The 23,958-nt window shown below is 48.3% G+C and overlaps 2 long non-coding RNA genes across 2 annotated transcripts in view; both read left to right on the top strand.

The window, feature by feature from the left end:
* Positions 1–23,958, top strand: part of LOC138690141 (uncharacterized) — a 58,917-nt gene that overhangs the window by 16,516 nt on the left and 18,443 nt on the right. The window contains exons 5-6 of the long non-coding RNA XR_011328942.1: positions 7,192–7,367; positions 13,751–13,818. This is a non-coding gene — a long non-coding RNA (uncharacterized lncRNA). The remainder of the gene's footprint in view (positions 1–7,191; positions 7,368–13,750; positions 13,819–23,958) is intronic.
* On the top strand, positions 13,839–23,273 carry LOC138690142 (uncharacterized). The gene is made up of 2 exons (XR_011328943.1): positions 13,839–19,896; positions 23,108–23,273. It is a non-coding gene; the product is annotated as an uncharacterized lncRNA (long non-coding RNA).

Here is a 23,958-nt window from a genome sequence, read left to right as displayed (position 1 = left end):
CTTTTTTTATTATTATTTTAAAGTTGCGTATTCCATAAATAGTTCACTGAAAACACAGCTTATTTTATAGTAGAGATGTGAGAGGGGGCCAGGTGTGCAAAGTGTCAGGTTAGCAAGGGTTAGTTTAGGACACACCTCACACACTTTAGAAACACCAGTAGCGCTTTGTACTTTTGTTGAGATGCGCTTTGACCATCTCAAAGTGTTCTACAAACTGAAGTAGCAGTCGTGCCTCTGCCATAAGAGATATTAGTTTTACTCCCTTTACAGGTAGGAAAATGCAAAACAAAAGGGGCAGGGATTCGTCTCTTGTCGGTGGCAAAGCTGGGATTGGATTCACTTGTCCTGATTTTTTGCTCTAAGCACCAGCGTTGTTTCTCAGGTGTTATCTCAGCCAGCCCTTAGCTGATGATCAGTGGCGCAGGAAGCAAGGTAAAGCCTAATAAGGCCGATGTTCATTTCAAAGTAGATTGATACGAATGGAACTTGAGTAGCTGCTTTGAAATTACTACAGATTGACACCTTAATAAAGTCAGGAAGATCAAGACCTGTGCATTTTGGGGAGGAAAGGGGTCCTGTGGGCAAAACTCACACAAACTAAAACCAGACTGTAGCTGGAGGACTAACTTCTGATTATGGTATCCATTTGTCTGCTCTTCATGGCATAACTGAGTTTGATAAACAGCATTACTTTCCTTGTTTTACAGTTATTTTAGTTTGTACCTGGAAACCCCAGCTCAAATGAACCTGTTGTTTGCTAGGTGCTCTGAAAACACAGTGAGTGAATGTCCCAGGGCCCTGTGACACTCCTGAGCAGCAGATGCAATAAACCTCGGAAAGGAGATGGCAGAGGCAAGGGGACTTGCCTCAAGATGCAGAAATGAGATGGCACCGCATGAAACACAGCCCAGGTCTCTGGATCCCCAGACACTGCAGACATCTAAATGGACAGACTCACTTTCAGAGTTACAGGTTCCAGGGCACGGAGCAGAGGGAGAAGAAACCAAGTAAGATCCCTTCCCAGGCAGAGAGGAGCCCAGACGAAGCCCTTGGAGTGCCATTCCAGTGGGGAATGCTTTTTTGGCTTCTGTCACGCGATCCTCTTGCAGGAGCGACTTTCTCAGAGCATCTCTCTCGGCTTCCTCTCTGCCGGTCTCCTCATCCTCTGCTCCCCCCATTCCTGGGCAGAGGCCGATGCCGTCTGGACATGCCTTGTGGAAATGAGCTTCTCTCTGGGACAGAGGACTGCACGCTCCCTTTGGAGAAAGAGAGGGCTGTGATTGTTGCTCCCAGAAGAACAGGAGTAGCTATTTACCCACAGCAAGAAAATGTTATTTTGGGGCAAAAGGGAGCTGTAATGTTTTCCTGTTACAGTAGTTGGCAGCATTTCTCTATAGCCCAAACAGTTCTTTCTTAATGGCATCTTTACTCATTGCTGTAAGTTTACTAGAGGGAGAGAAGTGTATGAACAATTTTGGAATTCAAACAAAATAATACTGACAGTAAGATAGGTTTAAACCCTGGGAGCCCAATAGCGACCGAGCAAAAGAACAGCAGAGTAGGACCCAGAACCAGGAGCCTGGGCTGAGGGGAAACCGGTGGCTAGGTGCAGCGAAGTGTTGTATGTACGGTGATTTTCAAAGCATAGGCTATTGGAAATAACGTCACTTGCAGCTTTTTCTGGGTTCACCCAGATGTTTCAACTTCGTAAATTTGAGTGATGGCGTGGGGAAATGGGAACCAAACGAGTTAGCTGAGACAACTGCACTTGGAGGCCAAGGTAGCTGAGTGAGCTGATCAAAGACATGAAGGTGCATTTCATGGAAATACATAATAAGAGAGTTAGGTAGAGACCTGCCTCTCCTACAGAACTGATTATAAGCCATCCTATGACCCTGATTTTCCTCTCCCATTAACGTCGTGTCTGTAACCCTCCTTTGCTTCAGGGGAAGGTTAGTGGAGAGGCTGCTGTGGCTTAACCCCGGCAAAACTTGTCTTACTGTGTAGCTTCATCTTACAGCGGCCGCACAAACCTGACGCACAAGGGAGGAACGAGCTCTCGCTTCAGGGAATGCCGGGGGGCCTCTCGTTCAGCCGGCTGCCAGTGTTTGCCCCCATTTTCCCATATCACAGTGTGAGCACCAGGTCCTCTTCTCCACAGCTCCCCATGCAGCTGCAGCAATGGCACCTCACCAGTCTCCGTCCCCCAAGCCAGGCACCTACCACAAATACACTCGCCCATCAGAAACAGCCATCAGCCATAAACGACAAGGAAAGCCACTTGATTTTGGGCATCATTTCGTCCCTTGGAGGAAGTGTTGCCCACGCTGTGGCACTGGTGGCTGATACAGGCAGGGTATACGCTGCCGTTGTAGCTTTAACCATGGGGTAGCAGGTGTTAAATCTAGTGCATGTGTTGCACTGAACTCATTTGAAGGTTGGGTGCATAGCTGGATGGTAAAATAGCAAACACCTTAGGCCTAAATACCACAGGAAAACCCCTCACTTTTACATGTATATCAGATGTGTTTTCCTTGTGGCACCGTTCTTGAACAGATGGTTGTTAAACCCCTTTTCTCTGTGTTCAAAGGAGCAGAGGAATGTTTGCATCCCATCCCAAGGCAGTTGCCTGCCCCGACCCTCCTCCACGGCATTTGGGGAGTTTTGCGGGGTACCGCAGAAACCCACCGTGGGTGCACGGCCCTCACGGACTCCTGCCAGCTGAGTCCACGCTGCCGTCAGGAAGGTCAGTTTTCCACTTTTTCCATCCACTCCCCCCACCGTCTCCTTGTGCCAGCCCCAGCATCCACCCGGCCAGCCAATTCAGCAAACTGAGCCGACTGAAAATTAACCCTACCAAAAGGGAGGGGGAAAAAAAGAAAAAATAAAATAAAGGAGGGGTGGATTTTACCGAGGCCAATCAGTCCCCGCCGCCGCTGACCCTACAGCCAAAGGAGCGCAAGTGTCAGCAGAGGGGAGAGAGCTGCTTTTTGGCAGGAGCCCAGCTGGAGGTCAGCTTAGGCCAAGTTGTGAAACTGGACATTCGAGTCAGCCCCCAAGCTGAGCTGCCGAAGGAGCCGGCTTGCTCGCCGCCGGCCGGCCGGCCAACCCCTCCAAACCTCGCCGTGGCAAGCATCGCTGTTGGTGTGTGTGCTCGGGAACGTCTCTAATGGACCCAGGTACTTCTGCAATTCGTGTCGGAGACCTTGAAGAGTTAATGCTCCTTTTCCCAAGCAAGAAAGGAGCGGGCTCTTACCGCACCTGCACTTCCAATGCCGGGCAAGGGAGATTTAATGTTATCCCAGGAGAGTAAGTGCCTCAGGGCAGAGCTGGGTCTTGTTCTCCTCCAAAGCGGGAGGCATAAATAGTTAATAGAAGAACAAAAGAGGACAGCTATGCTGTGGTTTACACCAGGGAAAGTGAGAACACAAATGAACCTGATGGCTTGCCTTTTGAAGAACTACACAGAGTTTTGGACGTTGTTTCCGTAGTGTTGCAGCAGTGATGGTGTCAGGCTATAAGCAAGGCAGAATTTATAGGAAGACATAAGGTCTTTTACTAGACCAGCTGACCATGTTGTAGAAAGCAGACATCCTTGCAGACACATAAGCCCTTCTTCACGTCTGTTTCACATTTGAAGAACTTACGTCTCTGAAAGCATGTTTTGCCTAGGAGGTAAACGGGTCTAATAAACCTCTTTTCCCCAAGTCTTGCCCCACTGCTGACTTAAGGGTATTCTTCAGGCAAAAGTTTCAGCTTTTTGCAAATGAAGCTGTTTGCAGCTTGGCATCCTATCCCTGATCCTGGAAATTCAGTTCTCACCCTTGAAACATTAACTCCTAGATCCACGTTGTTCAAGGTGCATCAAAGCCAGGAGTGCAGCACAGCCAGTTGCACACTGAATTAATTCTTCTTCCTTCTCTCCCCCCTACCAGGCATGGCCACACGCCATCTAGTGAAGTAACAAAGAATGCTGCCTGACATATCATGCACATGTAGGTTACATTTATCGTATTAAGCCACGGAAAAATGTCTACTGGAGAGCAGGCTATTTTTTTCAAACTCAGGTTATTTGTTTTAAGGTACCTGTCCTAACAAAAGGGCCTCTCCCAGCCTTCGCTGTTATGTAAACTGGGGCACTTGCTGACCACTAGCGTGATGGGATCGGTACAAGCAAAGACAAAAATTTACAGAAAAATTGCCTAACACACGTTCAATAACCTTGAAGGGGCCTGCAAGGTAGCTGTTGCCTAAAATATTTCCTGGCTAAAGGTAGTTGTTGTTAGAAAAGTAGCTTTATCACCGTGTAACTGCGGTGCAGAGGTGAACTGGACTCCTTGCACCCAAAAGCCGGATTCCTCCCGCTGGAAAGGCTGCAGCCTGTGCCCGGGAGCTGAGGAATCCCTCCGAGTCCTTCCAGCTTCGGTCTGTCGCACTGTCGCTGCAGCCAGTGCTACAGGAAGCAATGCTGAGCACACACCCTCCCTTTGTGCTTTATGAACCTTACAAAGGCAGCAAACACTTGTCTTTTGTCAGCAAATAAAGCGGAGAGCGTAAGACATGGAAGATTTATAGGTATAATGTCCCAGCACTGCGCGCTCGGATTTACCCGCACTCAAATCCCATTTACTTTAATAGGAATGTTGCTGCTAAAACCCTGCATGATGTTTAAAATATTTACCCCATAGGGAGCAGATAATCTGGGAAGTAACAAGGTGCCATTTCCGACCGAATGTGTTCTCTGACTATAACCACATGTTAATGGTACAATTTAGGGCCGTGCTAGAGCGAAGCGTCGATTCACCACTTACCGGCACAGTTAAGCTGTGCTGCCGTGTGAACTGGGAAGGTTCTGTTTGCTGTCATGCTGATATTTGTCAGATAGGAAAAAGGAAAAAAAAAAAAATTAAGGTACCAAAGCTGGAACATCAGGCTTCCTTCCTTTTCTTATTTTTTCTTTTAATCCTCAGAACAAAACAATTTTATTTTCGAGTTAAACTCCAAAATTTATTAGATTTCTGTGAGCGCTGCAATGGTGCTCCTCACAGGTGACCAACACAAATGGTGTGGAGGCTCTAGAGACAACGTTAAGCACAGCAGCAGGATGCTTCATGTGAGAAATTCTGTCTCCTGTTCCAAGAATGTCAAAATGCTGCCTAGCCCTTCATTTTGTCAGGGTTTTGCCCATCCCGGTGTGGACATCAGCAGATTTTATTCTGTCCATTGCAACATGAAGCAAAGACAGGAGCCGAGTTCTCCCACCGTGTCTCCTAGCCCTTGCTCAGCTCTGAACGAAGGCACGTCAGCACAGCACGGCTTAAAACCTCCACAGGAGCCGTAAAGCCCAGTGGTCCCCGTGAAGCCCATCTCAGAAACTGTAGCTCCTCACCTACCCGACTAAAACGGTACTTGGTGGACAAGGAGACGCATTTTGGGATGTATTAATGAGGGTGTTGGGAGGGATTAAGCACAGTCCCTCACCTTGAAATGGCTTCAGCTTGATTTCTTATGGAAATGAGGGTCTGAAATTGCATGGACAGCTGTATACATATGTCTCAGTCTGTTCTTTTCTGCATATCTGCCCTTCCCCCCCAGTAACTTCTGAATTCACTGACCAATTTCAGCAATCTGTAACAGAGGAGTAGCAGTCTTAAGGATAATTAAGTTGCTAATGTTCATTAAAGTCAGCAGTGAACTACAGGAGAAAGCCTGTATTGTCATTGTCATTTAAAATAACAATGTGGTTCAACACTTACTTGCCCCAGAGAATCCCCACCGGGGAGGATATTATGCAAACCCTTTTTTTCCTCCCCACACCTGTGTTTTAGCAGAGCAGGATCCAACCCTAAAAACTGCAGTTTCTAGATTGTTTCTAAGGTGGGGACCACAGATATGTTATTCCGTAGATAATTAACCACCAAGCACTAATGAATTCCTTCCAACGCGGTGCAAGGCTTAGCGGAGAGCGCGCCGTAACATCCTGCCAAAGGAAGCAGTTCATTCAAAACAGCAACGGGATCACTAGCAGCGCTACCTAAACCGCTAGAAACAATCTAGTGGGATTAGGAAAGTTTAATTTGATGCGGTGTACGTGGTAGCATCCAAACCGTTTTCATCAGGTCCTTCGCGTCGAGCTTCGCCTACGTGTTATCGTTCACCCATTTTGTACTCTAACCCCATCCATTTTGTTTGCGTTACCCTGTTGCCGGTTTGCAGGGAGGAATCCTCTCGTTTGGCAGCCCTGCCCCACAAATAGGAGAGAGCAGAGTCCCGAAGCACAGCTCGAGCAAGTGGGTGACATTTTGCTTCTTTGGGAGCCCAAACCCCCTTGTGCTGGGACCCCCAGAGAAGGGGTGAGGGTGACGGGCATTCCCTGCTCATCCCTGAGCCCAGAGCTACCACTTAAAACAGATGTCTGTGTAAAAAAGGCCCCACACCTGCCAAACCACCAGCCTCAAGCTTCCTTCCTTGTTTCTTCAGGCCTCAGAATAACAAGAGCATTTGTGCAATGTGCAGTGTGCCCTGTGGTTTTTTCTTCTCCCTGAAGACGTGCTATCTAATCTCCCCGGAGCAAAAAATCAGACAGTAAGCCTTACAAGACAGGAGAAAAGAGGTGAACAGTGAAGCAATGCGCACTTTGTTCATCTGCCTTCACTTCTCAACGCCAAAAAAAAAAGGAGGAAAAGCACGGGTCAGTGTTGCAGACCTCGCCGGAGAGGCATTTGAATCTGATAAAAAGTACGAGCGCCTCATTTGCACATATTCTGCAGTGCGGCGTCCAAAGCACTAAACTAGAAAAAATCCGTTAACTGAAAAGTCATCTTGAATCGGAAACTTTCAAGGGTTCAATTTTAAACTACGGCGAGAATTTAGTGTTTTATTGCTGCTTTGCTTTTGGTTCCTGTTTTTGCTAGCATTGAGAAATGAGGTGCCTTAGGAAGCCGCGTGGTGTGTAACACGCAGTATCAGCCTGTATACAAAGGAAGGAAGATGATGTGGCAGAACATTGTTGAGGAAAGATCCTGTTTGTACAGGGAGCTGGAGAATAGTAAACCAGAACAGAGCAGGGACGCAGAAAGACCAGAAATGAAAGGAAATCAACCCAAAACGCTCGTGAACCCTGTTTGTGTGCAAGAGCCCGCTAGAGCCACTGAAACAATTTAAAAATCTGGTTTATTTGTCTTTTCTCAGATTTCCTATCCTGTAGTGGAGGGGAGGAGAGAGGAGAAATGAGGGGAGACACACTTGGTTGCGTTCCCCTGCCTGTCTTTTCTCCCTTTTTCAGTCCTGCAGCGGCTGGGCACGTGACTCCAGCAGCAGTTAGGTTTGCATCAAAACTGCCAGAGCCGACCAAAAGTTTCTTAACAGTAATTCCTCGCTGTGTTTTATCCCAGGGACACTCGATTTCAGGAATAACTTCTGAAAAGGTCCCGTCTACCTTTGTGATTGCTTTGAGCTGTATAAAAAGCTGCCTCTTAGTTTATTTCCGTGGAACAATTAACTGATTCAATGAGCTTCAGTTCCTGATAAACATTTGCCTGTTGTGCAGATGCTGTGTGTGTAACAGAGGGAAATTACTTCTCTGCGATATATGCCCATTTTGGGTTACGTACTCTTTTTTTAGCCTTTTTAAAGCACAGCCCCTTAATGTCATTACTCTCTCTAAATAAGTCTCTAATACGATTTTTGATAAACCCATCTTTTCAAAGTCATATGAAACATCTTGATAACGGAGTATCTTGTCTCTGCGACAGGAGGATTAGCCTGTGAGTAATCTGGGTGGTGCTGCAGCAAGCAGGGGTTTTTTTCTGAATTGATTCAAGCGGTTTGTGCTCAAATTTAGAGACGAATACATGCACAGCAGCAAAGCCCTGCATCCAAATACAAGCATTTGTAGCTGCTTTTTGCTTGTATATAACCTTCCTGCGTTCGTGTGAGCAACTTTGATCTCTGATAGAGTGACCGGCTTCCTGCAGTAGGCGGAAGAGACAATTCTTAACTGTGTCTGCAAGCTGCGTCAAGAATCTATTGAAGCTGCTGACTCCGAAAATTCAGGCAAGCAGTGCCGCCGCACACATTATAAATGACCCTTTTCTCCCGGCCCGCTGGCTGTAAGCAGGCTTGATGCAAATTTAGGCAAGGAAAGCACCATGCCAAGGTGTTTATTGGTTTCTTTGTGTTGTGACTCTGGTGGTTTGGGTGGACCCCGTTGAAGCCCTCTATAAAAAGCCAGTGCATGAAAATGCCTCCCCCATGAAATTAGCAATAATTTTAATTGTAACAAGCCAGAGACATTCCAACGCACATCAGAGCCTTCCTGGACCCAGGCAAAGAATAACATCTTCTCCCAAGGCACCCAAAATACAGTCAGCCAGTGCTGAGTGGGGGAGTGAATCACAGGCCTGGGAGAGAATTAACCGGTCAGGGATGCTCTTCTAAGCATTGAGACAAGCCTGTTTCCTCAGGTGATTTCCACCTGGAACTTGCCTGTTTTGAGCTTTTCTATGGCTGATGAGGGACGTCACTGAATAATTTGGGTCATTCTAATGGGGGGGCAAGGGGAAAGCAAAGGGGGGGTAAAATCCCTCCTCATCTCCTGCTCCTCTGTGATGGGGCCGGCACCGCTCACTCTCTGTGCCGATGAGGTGGGGTGAGAGGAGACAAATAAAGCTCTTGTGCATAGCTGCAGCGAGGTGGGACGGTGCCACGGGGTCCACCAGCTCTCTGCCAGGTTCGGTTGGGTACCGTATGGCTGGGAGGTCCCCAGACACAGTTAGGTGCCGTATGGCTAGGAGGTCTCAGGACCGTGAGGCTTCTGGGCACGTATGGGCTCCAGGCAGCAAGTTCTGCCTTCCCACATGGCCCACATATGAAGTGGGAGTAGACCTGTTTATATCAGGGATGTGTTTGGTGAATATCCACGTGATTTCTCCCGTGCTGGGGCCACATGGGGATATATGCCCCCCCAGCACGCATGCAGTGCCTTTCTCCATTAGCAGTAAATGACCCAACTCTCTCTGAGGCAGCAGCGGTGCTGCAAATTTTAAATCAAAACATGCCCCAGCATGCTTCCCATCCCCTAAGTGCTGAAGTCTGAGTATGCCGGGTGGCATCCCGGGAGGGATGGGAGCTGTGGACATGGACTTCAGCCATCAGCACCAAGGTTTGCATCTGTAGGCTGTGGGTACCCACACCTGACGGGACATCAGGGAGTGCTTGCCCTGGTCTACCTCTGCTCCTTCATTTAAAGCTTCATTGTGGTAAGCAATGTCCTCTCTTTCTCTCGGTTCTGGTAAATTTGTGCAGCCTCTCTGGGTCCGTGTGATGCATGTCTGAAAAGGAAACAGGAAGGAGCTGCAAATGGAAATTTCAAGCCGTCAGCAACAGAGCAAACCCCGACCAACTTCCCATAGCATGTGTGGAAAACCCAGGCCATGCACTTCAGCTTCAAGTGATAGGAGATGCTGAACTTTACACAGGCTTCCGAAATCAGCGAGTGCTGGAGATACCGTGAACGAAGTGACTTTGTTCCCCAGGAGAGGGGACAGGCTCGGGCTGGGGTTGGAGCATCCCCTGGCCCAGCTCTGCCCTTCGCCTCTGAGCCCTCCCCGAGATGCTGTTCCTCCGGGCTGGCCACCCTTTTTTGTTTGGGGGGCGGCTCTGGGAGGGGAGCTTGCCATATATAAGAGCTCTGCTGTGCCTCTCGCTGACAGGTGAGAGAACACGCCCTGGTCTGCTTTGTTAACGACATAAATCACAGTGTCCAATTTGTCTTCAGCTTCACTAGACGCGTACCAGAGAGAGTTTTGGCCCATAACAGCATTACGCATGTCCAGCTGCTGTGAAAAAACATAGAGCACGGGAAAAGAGCTATGACATGAGAGCTTAATACCTGTATTGTCTTGTTTTTCTGTACACCATCACCCCGGTCGAGAACTGGTCACCATGAGCAGATAGTGGATGGGGGAGTACTGTTACAGAATCTACCCTCCTCTCCAGTTAATTAGTTTCTCACCCAAGGACTGCTGAATGTGTCATCTTGTCCCAGGAAAGAGCCGCTCCCACCAGCAATATAATTTAACAAAGCTACGAACCAAATGAGTTGCCAGCCTGCAAAACCCTCATACCTGTGGGATTCTCATTCCCCAGGAGGCGTGGTTTTCGGGTGGGCACTTTCGGACTCTCAGGTTACTTTGTAAGGCTGAAGGAGCTTATGCAATACACGTGTATCTGTAAGTTGATACAAACCCATCTGAGATTTGCCTGAATAAAAAGCTTAGCGCTGAAAGCGTGCAATTTTTGCAGACTTGCAGTGTCCCACACAAGTGGCTGTGGTGCTGGACTGCATTAACACGGGTAAAGGCTTCCTCTGTGCATGTGCAAAGAGGAGTGAAAATGTGATTGTCCCATTCCATTGCAGGTTTGTAAATATAATTTTCGAGAGCCGTGCACTCCAACACCAGACTTGGTGGAAGGGAAGGAGAGAGGATAATTTCCTCTGGAAACGCTGGAGAGTTGAATAGGTGTTCACTTGAATATGCTGAAATTAAGAAAGCAAGGGATGCTGACTGTCAGAGAGCTTCGCAGGCGGGAAAAAAGAGAGCGAGCATTTTCAGTCCATGGGGAGGTGGATGGAGAGAGAGCGCAAGTCCAGAATATGCAAAGGTAGGAGCTTCAGCCTTGCTGCCGGGCTTGTTTTCTGTGCTAGTGGCCCAGGGAACTGGTAAAACTGGACTGGGACCGTAAAGGCTGTAATCCCAATTCATCATTTATAGCCTGCTCGTGTCCAGGCAGACACATCTATCCCAGCCTTCTCAGATACAGCGAGCTGCTGCATTTCACAATCATGGGAAGGGCTTCCCAGCTGCACGATCCAAATGTTTTGAAGTGAAACATGGGGCATTATATTAACTTGGTTCAGACAATCAGCTTTAAACATCTGAATCTCATTTCTTGATGCTAATTCTTCTTGCTCAATCTTTATTTCAGCTGTGTGGAATTCTCAGACCTTTCTGACCCCGACTTATCGTTTCCTGATGTTTTATTGCTAAGTCATTGAGGTTTCAGGGAGGCTGACATTTCTGAAATGTGCACACCTTTGATTGTACGCGTGGCTGGCGTGTCAGACCGAACTTTTCCTATGCTCTGTATATATCACTGTCTCCGCTGCTGGGTCCTCTGCAGTTTCACCATTCAGCGCATTTATCTGCATACCCCATTAGTGCAGTCCTCCTTAAAATGTGGTTATTATTTAAGGCTTTTCAAAAGCTCAGCCTCTGCACACTACAAAACTCGATCTGAGCCTACGTCCGCTCTTGTCACTCATGTACAGGTTCCATCTGTTCCCCTTTTCCTCTCCCGTTGCTGCTTGCCACATCCAGACCACATGCTGCTTATACATTGTACAATAGACATTTCTGCACACACACTTTTGAAAATGTGGCTCTTAGTGCTTTATTGTTCACATGTGTCTTGTTGCTTAAGGCAAGTTTTATCAGTAATGATTTTGTTGTTTACTGACACGTAGAATAAAATAGTGTACTGTTACAATGTGACTGGGAGAGAGAAGAAGGGCCTTTGATACACCAATTACACAATTTCTGCCAGCTTTCTGATCATTCCCCCCTGCCACCACTTCCCCAAAATTCTGTGGTTGCCCAAGGATAAAGCCAGATCCTAACATCACTTACAGCAATGTAAGGGCTGCTCCGCTCCGCATGAGGCTGCTCCGTGTCGGTAAGGATTCACCAGCACCTCCTACGCTCCTGCGTCTGGTGAGGAGAGGGGATGGGACCCCTCTTTTCCAGCCAGGCAGCCCTAGCTTCTGCTATAGATCTCCTTAACAGGTCCCCCAGGCACCTTTGCATAATGGCTATATTCTTCCATTTGGGGGAAAAAAAAAAAAAATCCCTACAGAAACTGGTTCTGGAAGTGAAATCAGTGTTGGGAAGGTCTATGAAGACGCTTCTCTTGCAGGAGCTGAGCTGACCTCTAGCAGCTACCCCAGTGCGCGGACTGGAGCGGACCCAGAGGTACGCAATGACAAGGGAATTAATGCAGGCAGATCCTCTGGGAGCCGTCTCAGGTCTTTCCCATCACACCTTGCTCCATACCTGCAGTGAGACTGGTATATCTGCAAACAGATCACACTGGGTGCAACTCCCAGTAATGTTCCTGGGCGTCTGCAGCGGGGATGGCACAGAGCCCATTACACTGGATTATTGCCACGCAGGGATTTCCCGCACCAGGAAAATCCCCGGCTGCCCAAAACTTCTGGTTTCCCACCTGGAGAAGCAGAAGACCTGCCTATGGTGATGACAACTTCTGCTCCTGGGGAAAGCAAAGGCTGCAGAAACCCACAAATGGTAGGAATAGACCTAGTTTCTATCAGAGACTTGTTCTGATTAAAGCTTTCCCTACCAAAGACGGTGCCTGCTTCTGACACAGAGACAGTCCACTACTCCCTTCCCAAAAAGAGAGGCAAGCGGCCACACAGCTCAGCTTGCACCCCTCGTGTGCAACCCCGCGCTGCGTGCTTGGCACTCGGTCTCCTGGACGTGGCAGAGGGCTCATCCTGAAATGCCGGAGAGCTGATGGCAAGAACCTCCTTTGGGAGGGCTGCTGAAAAGAAGACATGAGCACAGGAACATAAAGACCCTTCCACTTCTGTCCATGGACTACAGCCATGGCTCACAGGGGGTCTTACGGCTGCTGTTCCACCCTGTGGCTCCCATCCCACCCAGCCCACTCTGCAGGTCAGCAAAAGTGGCGAGGAGACCCAAGGTCTCTTTCCCCTGTGAAGAGGTGGGCAGGAAGAGCCAACTTTGGCTTGCACCAAAATACTCATCATTTTCAGATGCGATACGCTGAATATTTTGTAGCAAAGTTTGAAGCCGTGGATCGGCCAGTGGGGAGGCACGAAGGATACAAAAGAAGAGAATGGAGCAGAGCTCTTGGCAACTGTTGTAGATTAGAAAGGAGGCAGGTAGGAACAGAGATTAATCAAGAGCTTAAAAGAGTTATTCGGGAGAAACGAGGGCTTCAAGTGATGCTTGAGTATGGGAAAGAAATCAGTATCCGTGGTTTCCATTGGTGTTCGGAGTGCTAAAAGCAGAAGTGGTTGCTGGAGTCTGAACAGGAATCTGAGACTGAGCTCTCAGCTTCCTCCCAAATTGGATGAGAAACTATTCACTTGATTTACAGGCTCACTGGCAGAAGAGGACTTATTTTATAGAATTTCGGGGGTTTTTTGAAACAAATTGCTTTGTGAGTAGTGGAACTAATGGCTCTTGGTTTCCTGTGGGTCTGTGACCCTTGCTTCATCGTCACCTCCCTTCTCCCCTCTCCTCCTAAAATAAAATAGCTGCAACAAGCCCAACTCTCCCCTCCCTATATGCTCTAAGACTCCTCGTTGAGTCCGGTACATATATATTGGCTGACCAGCTAATGCACACACGGTCAGCCAGGGTACACACACTCACTAGCCAGTTGGCTGCTGGCCGCATTTCTCTAATCCAGGTCTCTATCCCTCACCCAGCCATCAATTTCCCCAAAATTTAGAAAGTAAATCGATACCTTTTGAAACTTCTACCTTTCTGTCCGATGTGAAATCAGGTAAAAATTATTGATGGAGCCGGACAGACAGATTGAATCTGAGCTAAAAAGGTTCTGTTGTATTGGCTTTGGATGTACATGTAGGACGTCAATCCAGGTTCTGGAATTCATTTCTCTCTCTCTCTCTCCTTTTCAGCTATTTTTACCCTGGATGTGTTCTGCGATTTGTTTCCCACACAGCATTGAAACTGGCACAGCTGAGGGGTGAGTGAGCGGTGGGAGAGGGGAAGGGGAAACCAGGCGATGCTTACGTTGGCGCTGCTGCTGAAAGAAGAGCTCATCAAACGATAGCCTCTCACATCTGTGTAACGTGGAGTCCCACACCACCCCAGGAAAAGTTGTGAAGATAAATATATTCACAGTCTTCCAGTGCTCAAATATAGGGCAAAACCAGCTAGAGAAATCAAGGCATCCTGTAAAAAAACGCACCAGAAACAGCAGCCAAGTTTGAAATGTAACATTTTCTGTCATAGTTCAACATCTCAGTACTGCCCACATTCCCGTGTGTACTTCTCAAGACATCCCCCTGTGCAGGGTCGCCTAAGAAAAATCCTTTTTGTGGCAGCCCAGTCACTGTACAGAGTGCAGATCGACTCACAGGATCAATCCTAGAAACCTTTTATCCGAGTTACTATCCACACAAACCTAGGGCCTGGAAGAACAGAGGTTTTATCTGGAAAATATATAGGAAAAAGCTTCTTGAGCGTTAATTTACAAAATGAGACCTCTAATTGCGAAGCATTTCTTTTCTTCAGTTGACTATAGATGATTATAATGTGTGAGATCTGCCTTTCCCCCCTGTGTTCTGTTTAACACTGTTTGTTAGACATGAAAGGAAAAGAGGATTAAAAGGGAGAGATGGTATCGTAAACAGCCCTTCAGGGTAGGTGGGAAAACAACAGTAACTCTCTCAAACAGAACACAGGGATGCCCTTAGGAAAAGGTTTTGAAAGTGTCCTGCATTTGAAAGTTAATGAGTAAATAGGTCTCAAACATTACTTTAAAGACTGACAATACCAGCTTTAACATCTCAGGCATGCACCACAACTGAGAAGAGACAAAGGGAATTTTTAATGGGCAATAAATGGACTAATACTTTTGGATGCAAAGCTAAAAGCAGGTTAGTTCTGATGGGATGTGGGTTTGTTCTGTAATTCCTGACACAGCGGCTTTACTGTATTGGGTTTGTTTGCCTTTTACACTGTCTTTTGATGAGGCACCACTTTTTCCTTTAAAAAGGAAAAAAAAGGTGGTCTTAGTAAATAATCCTCTTTTGAGCTACAGTAAATCCATCGGGTATAGAGTTTGCTGGTTTGGGGGGGTTGTGTAGGCACATGCTGGACCATCTCGCCGCTATCCTGCGACGCCTTACTTCACACCTAGCTCAGGTCGCTTGGTCATCTCTGCCCTTGCAAGATCACCTTGCATCGACGTCCCCACGCTGGTGAGAGGCTGGCAGACAGGCAGCAGCATCCCTTTCTACCAGCACAGACACCGTTAGCCTTGCTGCAGGCAGGCCCTCGTGTCCTGGGGGTCCCAGCCAAGGTCCCAGACTTGACATCTCTCTTTGGATCTGTCCCATACTCTCCCAGACTGTTGCACTTCGAACTCTTGGTTACTGCGTTCCTGGACGTCAGGCATTTTGGAGGAAAGCTGGTCTTATCTAGAGTTTTTGTACAGCCTCCTGACCCTCAGGGTCCTCTGCACGTGGCTGTCTTGAGCATTCCCTAGCTACGGTGCGTGGCTGTGCCTTTGAGGCCACAGAAGGAGCCCCAGCAGCAATTCCCAAAAACAGGGCTCCCTTTCCTTCGCCCAGAGCCGTCTCAAGGCATAGACGAAGTTACCTCCTGAGATGGCAGACTGCCTATTTTGCTTATGCCCGGAAAGACAAAAATGGATGTTTCTGATGTAAACAGCTCCTCTGTGCCTGCTGCCCTCGGCTGAAGGGAAGATGCCCAGCCCTTTGCCTATTCCCAGCAGTGCACAGAGGGCAGAAAGAGCCACTACATGGGGAGGAGGAAAGGGAAAAGAAGAGATCTTGCTGGGGAAGAGGCTTGGGAAGGATGTGTAGGTTGGAACGGAAATCTTCTGTTAAGGGAATTGGCATCAAGCAAGGGTTGGGAGAGGCGTGGAAGGAAAGAAACAGACAGAGAATCCTTGCTTCCAGCCAAATTCCAAGGCTATCAAAATCTCTGTACATCTGGGTATGCCTTTACCTGCCTAGAATCACTCAAAACCCCACTGCTGTCCTCCAGAGCCTTTACCCACCCACGGTCCCCAAAACCACACCACCTATTCCCAACTGACTCTCGCTTATCCTCACACCTCAGAAATGCATGGGCCGCTTCACAAACCTTCTTCCTACCCCCCATTTCTCCCAAAACTCCTCTGCCATTACCACAACATTGAGACAGGCCTGCCTACGCCAGCGTAAGTTGCCAGCCTAAAAAAGACGACAGAATCAGCTCCCTAAGCTTTAGATGCCCAGACACGAGGCAGCACGTGCCAGGCTTTGACAGAACGCATTAATAGCACCTCCACCCCCTTATCACAGCTGCTTTCTGGCTCACTTACCCTATTCCTAAGGGTCAGCCACCACCTTCCAGTGCTTTCTCAGTTGATAAAAAACCCACTTAGTTTAACTCTTCTGCTCCGTCACTATGTTCTACCTCTTCCAGAGCAACTAAAATCCCAGTCTGCTCACACCTTCATGCCAGACCCATCCTCTCAGAGCTACGGGTTGTACTACTTCTTGGAAACCTCCTGTCCTTCTCCCTGCACCCAACCTCTTGCCATGCGACATCCCGACCCAGCGCAGCATCTGCCCGCTCTGCAGGAGAGCTGCCTGCGCTCCTGCACGGATCACTTGACTCCCTGTCCCTGCAAGCTTGAATACTTCAACAGCTGGAGAGAGGGACAGGTCTGGCTCCTCTGTGTCCTCTTCTTCCCTTCTTGGGGCATTTTTCAGTACATTCCCAGACTCCTCCTTCTCATTAGCTTCTGGGTTAGTCTTCCTTGAGCTTATCCCTATCTGAGTGACAGGCTGCCAAACAGGCACATAACCTTTCACTTGACTTCCACCAGGGAATGCAGCTTTGAGCTGGTAAGAATATGACTGAGGCCAGTTCTCCTGACCCGCCAGTGATGACACCGTGTTGGGGTCAGCTCTGTTGTGCCTTCTCGTTACCCTGTGGAAATTACCACCAGCAAAAATGCTAGCTTTATACTATCCAAAAGTAATAACGGTTTAGCCCACCTTTCATACACAGATACATACGTACCTACATACATATACAGCCATATAGACATTGGGTCTACTGAATCCCGTCCAATTTCTGGCATCCTTCCGAGCAACTGGAGCATGAAAGTGCAGAAGGAAGAGGATACTGAGCTGCTCTATGTGTTTATGAGCGAGGGAAACTGCTTGCACCAGTGGCTGTGTTCTTTGGTGCAGACCCAACCCCGGGCACTCAGAGGACACAGCCAACTGGCACAAGGCTCTAGCCAAGCTCATTGTGACCCTCTTTGGAAAAAAATCAAGAGTTCAGCTTTCTTCTGGCTGATAAAGTCGGTATTGTGAAGAAACCAGAAATACTAGTCCCGCTCAAGAGCTGTGCTGCGCCCCAGGCGAGAATATGAACACAGGCTTCTCCCTCTAAATAAAAAAGTGAAACAATCAGGTATTCTCAATGCAGCCCCAGGTGGAAGGCCCTTCTCGCGGGGGTATATACAGCATGTGGCTCCAAGGGCGACGATGTGAGACTGGGGACAGGTGGAGCAAGGGAACATAAACCCATCCGGATAAAGGATTTGCTCATGCTGCAGAACTAAAGAGGAGCTTCAGCACCGTGCCTTCCCTAGGTGAAAGTTGGGTCATCTCGTTGGATGCGACTCACCGAGAACAGCATCGCATTCAGCGCAAGGTGAAACACAGGGGAGAGGAACTGCATGGGCAGGTGTATGCAGACAAGCAGATGGAAAAGGTGGGTGCTCCGATACTGTGAAGACAAGCATTGAAGAAAGAGGGAAAGTTCAAAGAGGGCTAGGAAAAAAAAAACCACCAAAATCCTCCTTACCATGCCTGAGATTGAATGAATATAGAGCAAGGGGAGGTCTGGGACTTTTCAATGGGAGGAGGAAGCTCCTCAAGCTAAAAACTGTGCTCCCATTTCCCATCCTCATCCACTGCCCAAAGACTCATGGCAAGCAGCAATATCAAGCGTGAAAGACTGACCTTAGTGGATTATCAGTTTAGCAATGCCCAAATTCAAGCAAACGCCAAATCCCATCGCAGCCCAGGGGATGGCCAGCTCCCCTGCTTGTTTCCTGCTCCTTGTGTGCCTTGCCTCATGCTAAACATGGATTTATTCTTCAGAAAAAGACACATGAACTAAACAAAATGATCCTGTTACCAGCCCTGAGAAACCACACTCTGACATCCCGTCCCTTCAGTCCCCTCACTGCAGTGCGGGGTGTAAGTCATCGGTCCGAGTGCAGGTGTCAAACTCGGATAAAAAGCTCCCAGGACTCCAGTAAGTGTACTGACTGGATCTCCACTGACTATAATGGGCAAGCTGCACGCCAGGACTCACCAACACCTCCCAAAAACCCTGTGGATGCATAGTCAAGAGACCAAAAGCCAGACCTATAACGTGCTACAGAAAAATAACAGGCGTTGCGAGTGTCTCACGTCCTGCCATAGCAGGGACTGTTTGGCAGGTATTTGAGAGTGAACACATCTAGACCCCTAACTCTATTCCTGTCCAAAACTGGTGTGTATTTTTCCTTGGACAGTGCCCAATCTACAGAGTTAGTGTTTTCCACACAAAAATGCCTGGTTGGTAAACTTCCAAGAAGTTCTATTTTTGATTCAATGAAGAATGGCAGCTTTCCATGGTACAAACTTTTCTTTCCCTCTTTCCTCCTTTCTTTTTTTTCCCCCTCAAAATAAGATTGCTAAAAATCCATAAATTTTCATTTGGAAATGCTAGCCGGGAGCCCCATGGATGTCAGAGTTCAATTGTTCTGTTCTGCGGGAAGCTGGATGGTTTCTTTACTAATCCTTTTTTACCTTGAAAAAATACCGGGGGGGGTGTCCCCCCATCTTTACCTTTTAATTGAACTGTTTTTCCCTCCTCTTGAAGAGAGTGCAGCAGACGCTCTGCCGTAGAGTTCTGAAAACTCTCACGTTTTTTAACACTATGCTGCTGCTCCTGAGGCCATATGGTCACTTGTGACCATGAAGGATGAGAAGCAGAGTCACAGCTGTGGAGAAGCCGCTGGAATCCCCCACTCCATGGTCAAAATAAAGATCTGCTGAGGTGCGATCACCTCAGAGCAGCAGATACACACAGATCTTGCAGAAGATTCTCCTGCATCCAGGTTCACCTACTTCTGCATACGAGTTGTCCCACAGCCTGCAGACCATGTCCTAAATAGCTAAAATTTGCAGGAGTATGCCACCTCCTTACCAGCTCCCACTTTCTGGTACATTTCTCTACTTTTTTTTGTCCCATTCTGTGTCTCCAGAGTCCTCAGCGAGCAAGAACTGAGCTTCTTCCAAGCCGTAATGATCGTCACTTGTTCACTCTCCCACAAACAAAATCGCTTTGGCCAACAGCCAGGGCTGCAGTAAGGGCCGGTCACATACACGGGCAGCTTAAAAGCACCTCAGCTTTGGGAAATCCTGCTGGGCTGTAAAAGCTGCCCACAAACCCAAATCATATCAAGCGAGGCCTGTCTGATAATTCTTTGGCACGATCCTCAAACTCGCTGAATTGCTTTTCCATACAAAGTATTTCCAGGTGGGTTATTAGGTCCTGTATCCCCTCAGTCTTGTATCCTCTTGCGGTTGAAAAAGGCATTCCTTAGAACAAGCTATTTTTAAAAGGAAAACAAATACTCTCCTTTACGGTGCTGGCTCCTCTAAAGCAGAAGGATACTTTGCAAGACACAAACTGTTCCTGCCGAGTAGTGCAGGGGTCTTATCTCCCCACACTGCCCGTGCCCGTACAGGACTTTCAACTGGGGAGATAATTTGTATTTTCACAAGGAGATTGATGCTGGTACGACTACCGGTGTGAACAGTTACGCTAGTACGAAGGTGCCATACTCTGTTAAATTTAGTTTCCCTTCCTGTATCTTTTTAACAGCATCACTGCAGCCACATTTGAGCCTGTGCTGCTCTAATTGTACCAGAGGAGTTAAAAGGAACGAGCCGAGCCAAGCGTGTCCCATATGAGGAGGCAGGAGCCTGGCCCCACGCAGCTCTTCCAGCTTCGTGTACGCACACTTACCCTGTTTGACATGTGTGCACACAAGATTAACCAGTAAAGCTTAGCTTTGCCAGGAAAAGCCGCATCTACACAAGGACCTCATGGTGTAAGACAGCAAAGCTTGGATTGCTTTCTGTCTGGGAGGGCTGGTTTGCTGTACTCCCTGCGAGGAAAGAGGCAGGTAGACCGTTCGCTGACTTTCTGTCATTTTGGCCCGTTGCAATCATCTATCTCTAACGTGAACAGGATTATTGCAAATGGACCCCAAGTGTATGACCCGCAGATCTATGACTAGATATTGCGTGAGAGAAGTGAGTAAAGATAAGATAGGGGGGTTGAAAATTATCAAAACAACAAAGTAGTTTGTTGCTTGATTTGAGTCTTTGGGGTCTCTGCCACCACAGAAAAGAGGTGGAGACAGAACCGTATGAAACCCAGAGGTTTCTGTGAGTTAAAACAAACTGTTTCACTTTGAGACACTTTCAGACAACACGGTTTTGACGTGTGTCTTTGGAAAAAAGTCACCAACCGTGACCAGTAAAATCCGACCAGGCGGCAAGTGATCTGGTTTTGACGCAGAGCTGCCGGGGAGACCTCCCTCCCCGGGGAGCCCTGCCTCACCACGGGATGCGGGATGCTCACGCCGGCCAGGATTTCTTTCCCACCACCGCTGGGAAGAGGTCAGTGTGGATGGGAGCCCCGACCTGCACCGGCGCATTGGCATGACTCAGGTTGCCGTTCACCCCGTACAGCCTTCCTCCCAGCATCCCTCCCCGGGGCCGCAACCTCGACACCTCCCACTCCTGATACCTTCAACTTTTTCCCCAAAGACAGCCCGGCCGAGCACCGCTGCCTGCCGCTCACGGTTGTGCCGGGCACCCGAGCCAAAGCTCCTGCCCTCAGCCGGCTCCGGCATGAGACCGGGTGAGACAGTGTCAAAGCTGGTCTGGGCTGCAGAACAACCCTGGGTCTGTGAGTCCTGGAAAATCTGCGGCATTCCGAGCCCTGGCAGAGCCCGGTGCTTTTGAGGGAGAGCAGAAACAAGGCAGGAGCTGTTGCAAAGACGTTATTTTTCCTCCCACTGAGTAGTAGAGAGCCCCACCCAAGTTTCACTGCTCACTCCCACTTTATATTAAAAAACAAATAAAACAAAACAAAACAAACAAAAAAAAATCAACATTTGCTACTGTTTGTTGCCCTTGCTGCCGTGTGACCCAGGCATGTGATTAAGTTGTTGATACTCGGTCTTTTTATAGGATCAAATTCATAGCTGCTGTAGAAGCCTGCGTAACTTGTCAGAGCAATTCTCTACCCGGGCAAATTACACAAGCTGAGGAGCTTCTCCCTGCCCCAGGGTATCCTACCTATCTCTGCTTTCTCCCTTCATGCACGGCTCCTCCTCTCTGTCCTTTTGCAAAGGCATGGGCTGTACTCATTTTTAGGAAAACAAGCAGAATTCCTCTTAGCTGCACCATGGAGCTTGGTGAGAGGCCCCCCGGGATGAGGCAGTAGTTTCTTCCAGCCTTTCTTCCCATTGGAAGTGTTGCTTAAATAAAAGGGAAGGATGAGCCTCCACTCAAAAAAAAAAAAAAAAGGCGGGGGGGGAAAGACAGGGCTTGCCAACTTGCAGCGTGCTCTGTGTTTGATTTCGGCTTGCAGCCTGCCTGTGCAGATCTGTTTAGTCATGTTGCGTGGCTGGACTGGATGGGGCTGTTTGCTTCAGGACTGGTATTTGCTTCCAGCTCTCCTGAACCATCAGATGTTACCCGTGCTGGGGAGCCACCGTGTTGTATCGAGGCCCCTTCCCTCCTTGGCGAGCAGAAACTCCGGAGGATGAAGGTGGCCGTGCAAAGCCTTTGTAGGAAAGTAGCAATAACCGTGGCTTTACTTGCGGTGTCTGTCTTGGACCGATGTGCGCTGCGCTGGGCCAAGTCCCGGCTGTTTCTCAGGTCTCAATAGTTCTGCGAATGATGGATGGAGCCCCTGCTTCGGTGTCTGCCTCTGCTACAAGAGAAGGGGCAAGCCTGTGAGACACCTTCGCAATCCCCCGCTGCTGGAGCTGGCCCGGGACGAGGCCAGCACCTGATCTCAGACGAAGTTTTGAACGTGCTGGAGCCCAGCCACGGGTCCATGGTTACACAGAGGCATGAATGGGAACCAGTGCTGCCCTGTTTGTCCTCAGCACGCCAGCAAGGAAGCAGAGGAGGTGTGAAATGCCCCTGTTTACCTTGGTGGTAATTACTGATTACCACCTCCGTGCCTTATTGAGGCAAAAGGAAAGGACAGTGTCACTGTTACTCATCTCCCCAGCTTGCCCCAAATCTGCCTCTGCTTCCAAGTGATGCAACACGCACCCTTCCTGGGATTTGACTTTAATTACAAACGAACTTTTTGTTCACAGTAGTAGGTGCCAGCCCTTCTTAGGGGCTTTAATTGCTGTCGTGGTTTAACCCTAGCCAGCAGCTAAGCACCAGGCAGTTGCTCACTCACTCCCCCCCACCCTGTGGGATGGGGAGAGAATTGGGAAAAAAAGGTAAAACTCGTGGGTTAAGAACAGTTAAATAGAACAGAAAGGAAGAAACTAGTAATGATAATAATGACAATAATAAAATGACAATGATAATAATAAAAAAAGGATTGGAATATACAAAATAAGTAATGCACAATGCAATTGCTCACCACTCACCGACCGATGCCCAGTTAGTTCCTGAGCAGCGATCCGTGCCCCCCCCCAGCTCCCCCAGTTTATATACTGGCCATGACATCACATGGTATGGAATACCCCTTTGGCCAGTTGGGGTCAGATGTCCTGGCTGTGTCCCCTCCCAACTTCTTGTGCCCTCCAGCCTTCTTGCTGGCCGGGCAGGAGAAGCTGAAAAGTCCTTGACTTAGTCTAAACACTGAAACAACTGAAAACATCAGTGCGTTATCAGCATTTTTCTCATGCCGAATCCAAAACATAACACTATACCAGCTGCTAGAAAGAAAACTAACCCTGTCCCAGCCCAAACGAAGACGACTGCTCCCGCAGTTGTTGCTGGCAGCCTGGGGTGGCCCCTCCACTCTTTCTCCAGGGCTCACCGCTGTCAGCTCGCTGGGGGGGCTTGTACCCGCCGACACCCCCACGCTGCGGAGACACGACGCAGTTTTTGAAGCGGGGATCGGGTGTGAGTAAGTGTTGTACAACGGTTGTGATCTCTATCGTCTCCCCTGTACAGAAAATGTCTCTCTGCCCATCCAAAGCCACTCTGCAGAAAGCAAGATGCTCCCCTCGGCCGTATAACGAGGATACAAACTCGTCGTGCTCTCCCACTGCCGTGTGGCTTTAGCTGAGTTGTTAAGCTGTGTATTTCTCACTGGAAATAAACATACTCTTTCCCTATAGGTGGTTTGTTTTGTTTCAGTCAGACATAAAGCCTGGAGGCAACAGTGGACAAAGTGCTTGCTTTTCCTCTTCCCCTGAGTTTCCCCTGTTATGTACTTTGCCACTCTATCTTCCCTCTTCTTAGAAAGGGAAATCTTTGATCATAACAATTTATCATCACCTCTTTTCATACTGCCTGGATTTGTATAAGAAAGTCACAGACTCTAAAACTCATTGCAAACTCCTTCAGTTCCCCCATTCTTTGTAAAATAAAGTAGCGTTAGTGCTTTTCTGTTTAAAAAAAAATACCAGAAATTATATTTGGAAAACCCACATTGCTTTTAATGGTAGTTCAAACTGTCAGAACCAGCAAATTTTAGGCTTCTTATTTCAGTGCTTAAGTAGGAAATCAGAGAATCATAGAATTGTTTGGGTTGGAAGAGACCTTCAAAGTCCACAACCCCCCTGCTGTGGGCAGGGACGTCTTTCACTGCATCATCCGACCTGACTTTGAACATTTCCAGTGATGGGGAATCCACAACTTCTCTGGGCAACCTGTCCCGGTGTTGGGGTGCCAGTCAGCACACATCACACACTCAAAGTACATCTGTTTCTAGCTTGTTTAGTTTTGCTGTATTCTGGCCCTTTTGCTTATGGCCTGTATGAGGACCCGGGTTCTTCTCTGGGCTCTAGAGCTCTCTCCTA

Source organism: Haliaeetus albicilla, chromosome 20, assembly GCF_947461875.1.
Source record: "Haliaeetus albicilla chromosome 20, bHalAlb1.1, whole genome shotgun sequence".
Taxonomy (NCBI): domain Eukaryota; kingdom Metazoa; phylum Chordata; class Aves; order Accipitriformes; family Accipitridae; genus Haliaeetus; species Haliaeetus albicilla.
The sequence above is the reverse complement of the archived record's forward strand: the minus strand, read 5'-3'. Positions and strand labels throughout refer to the sequence as shown.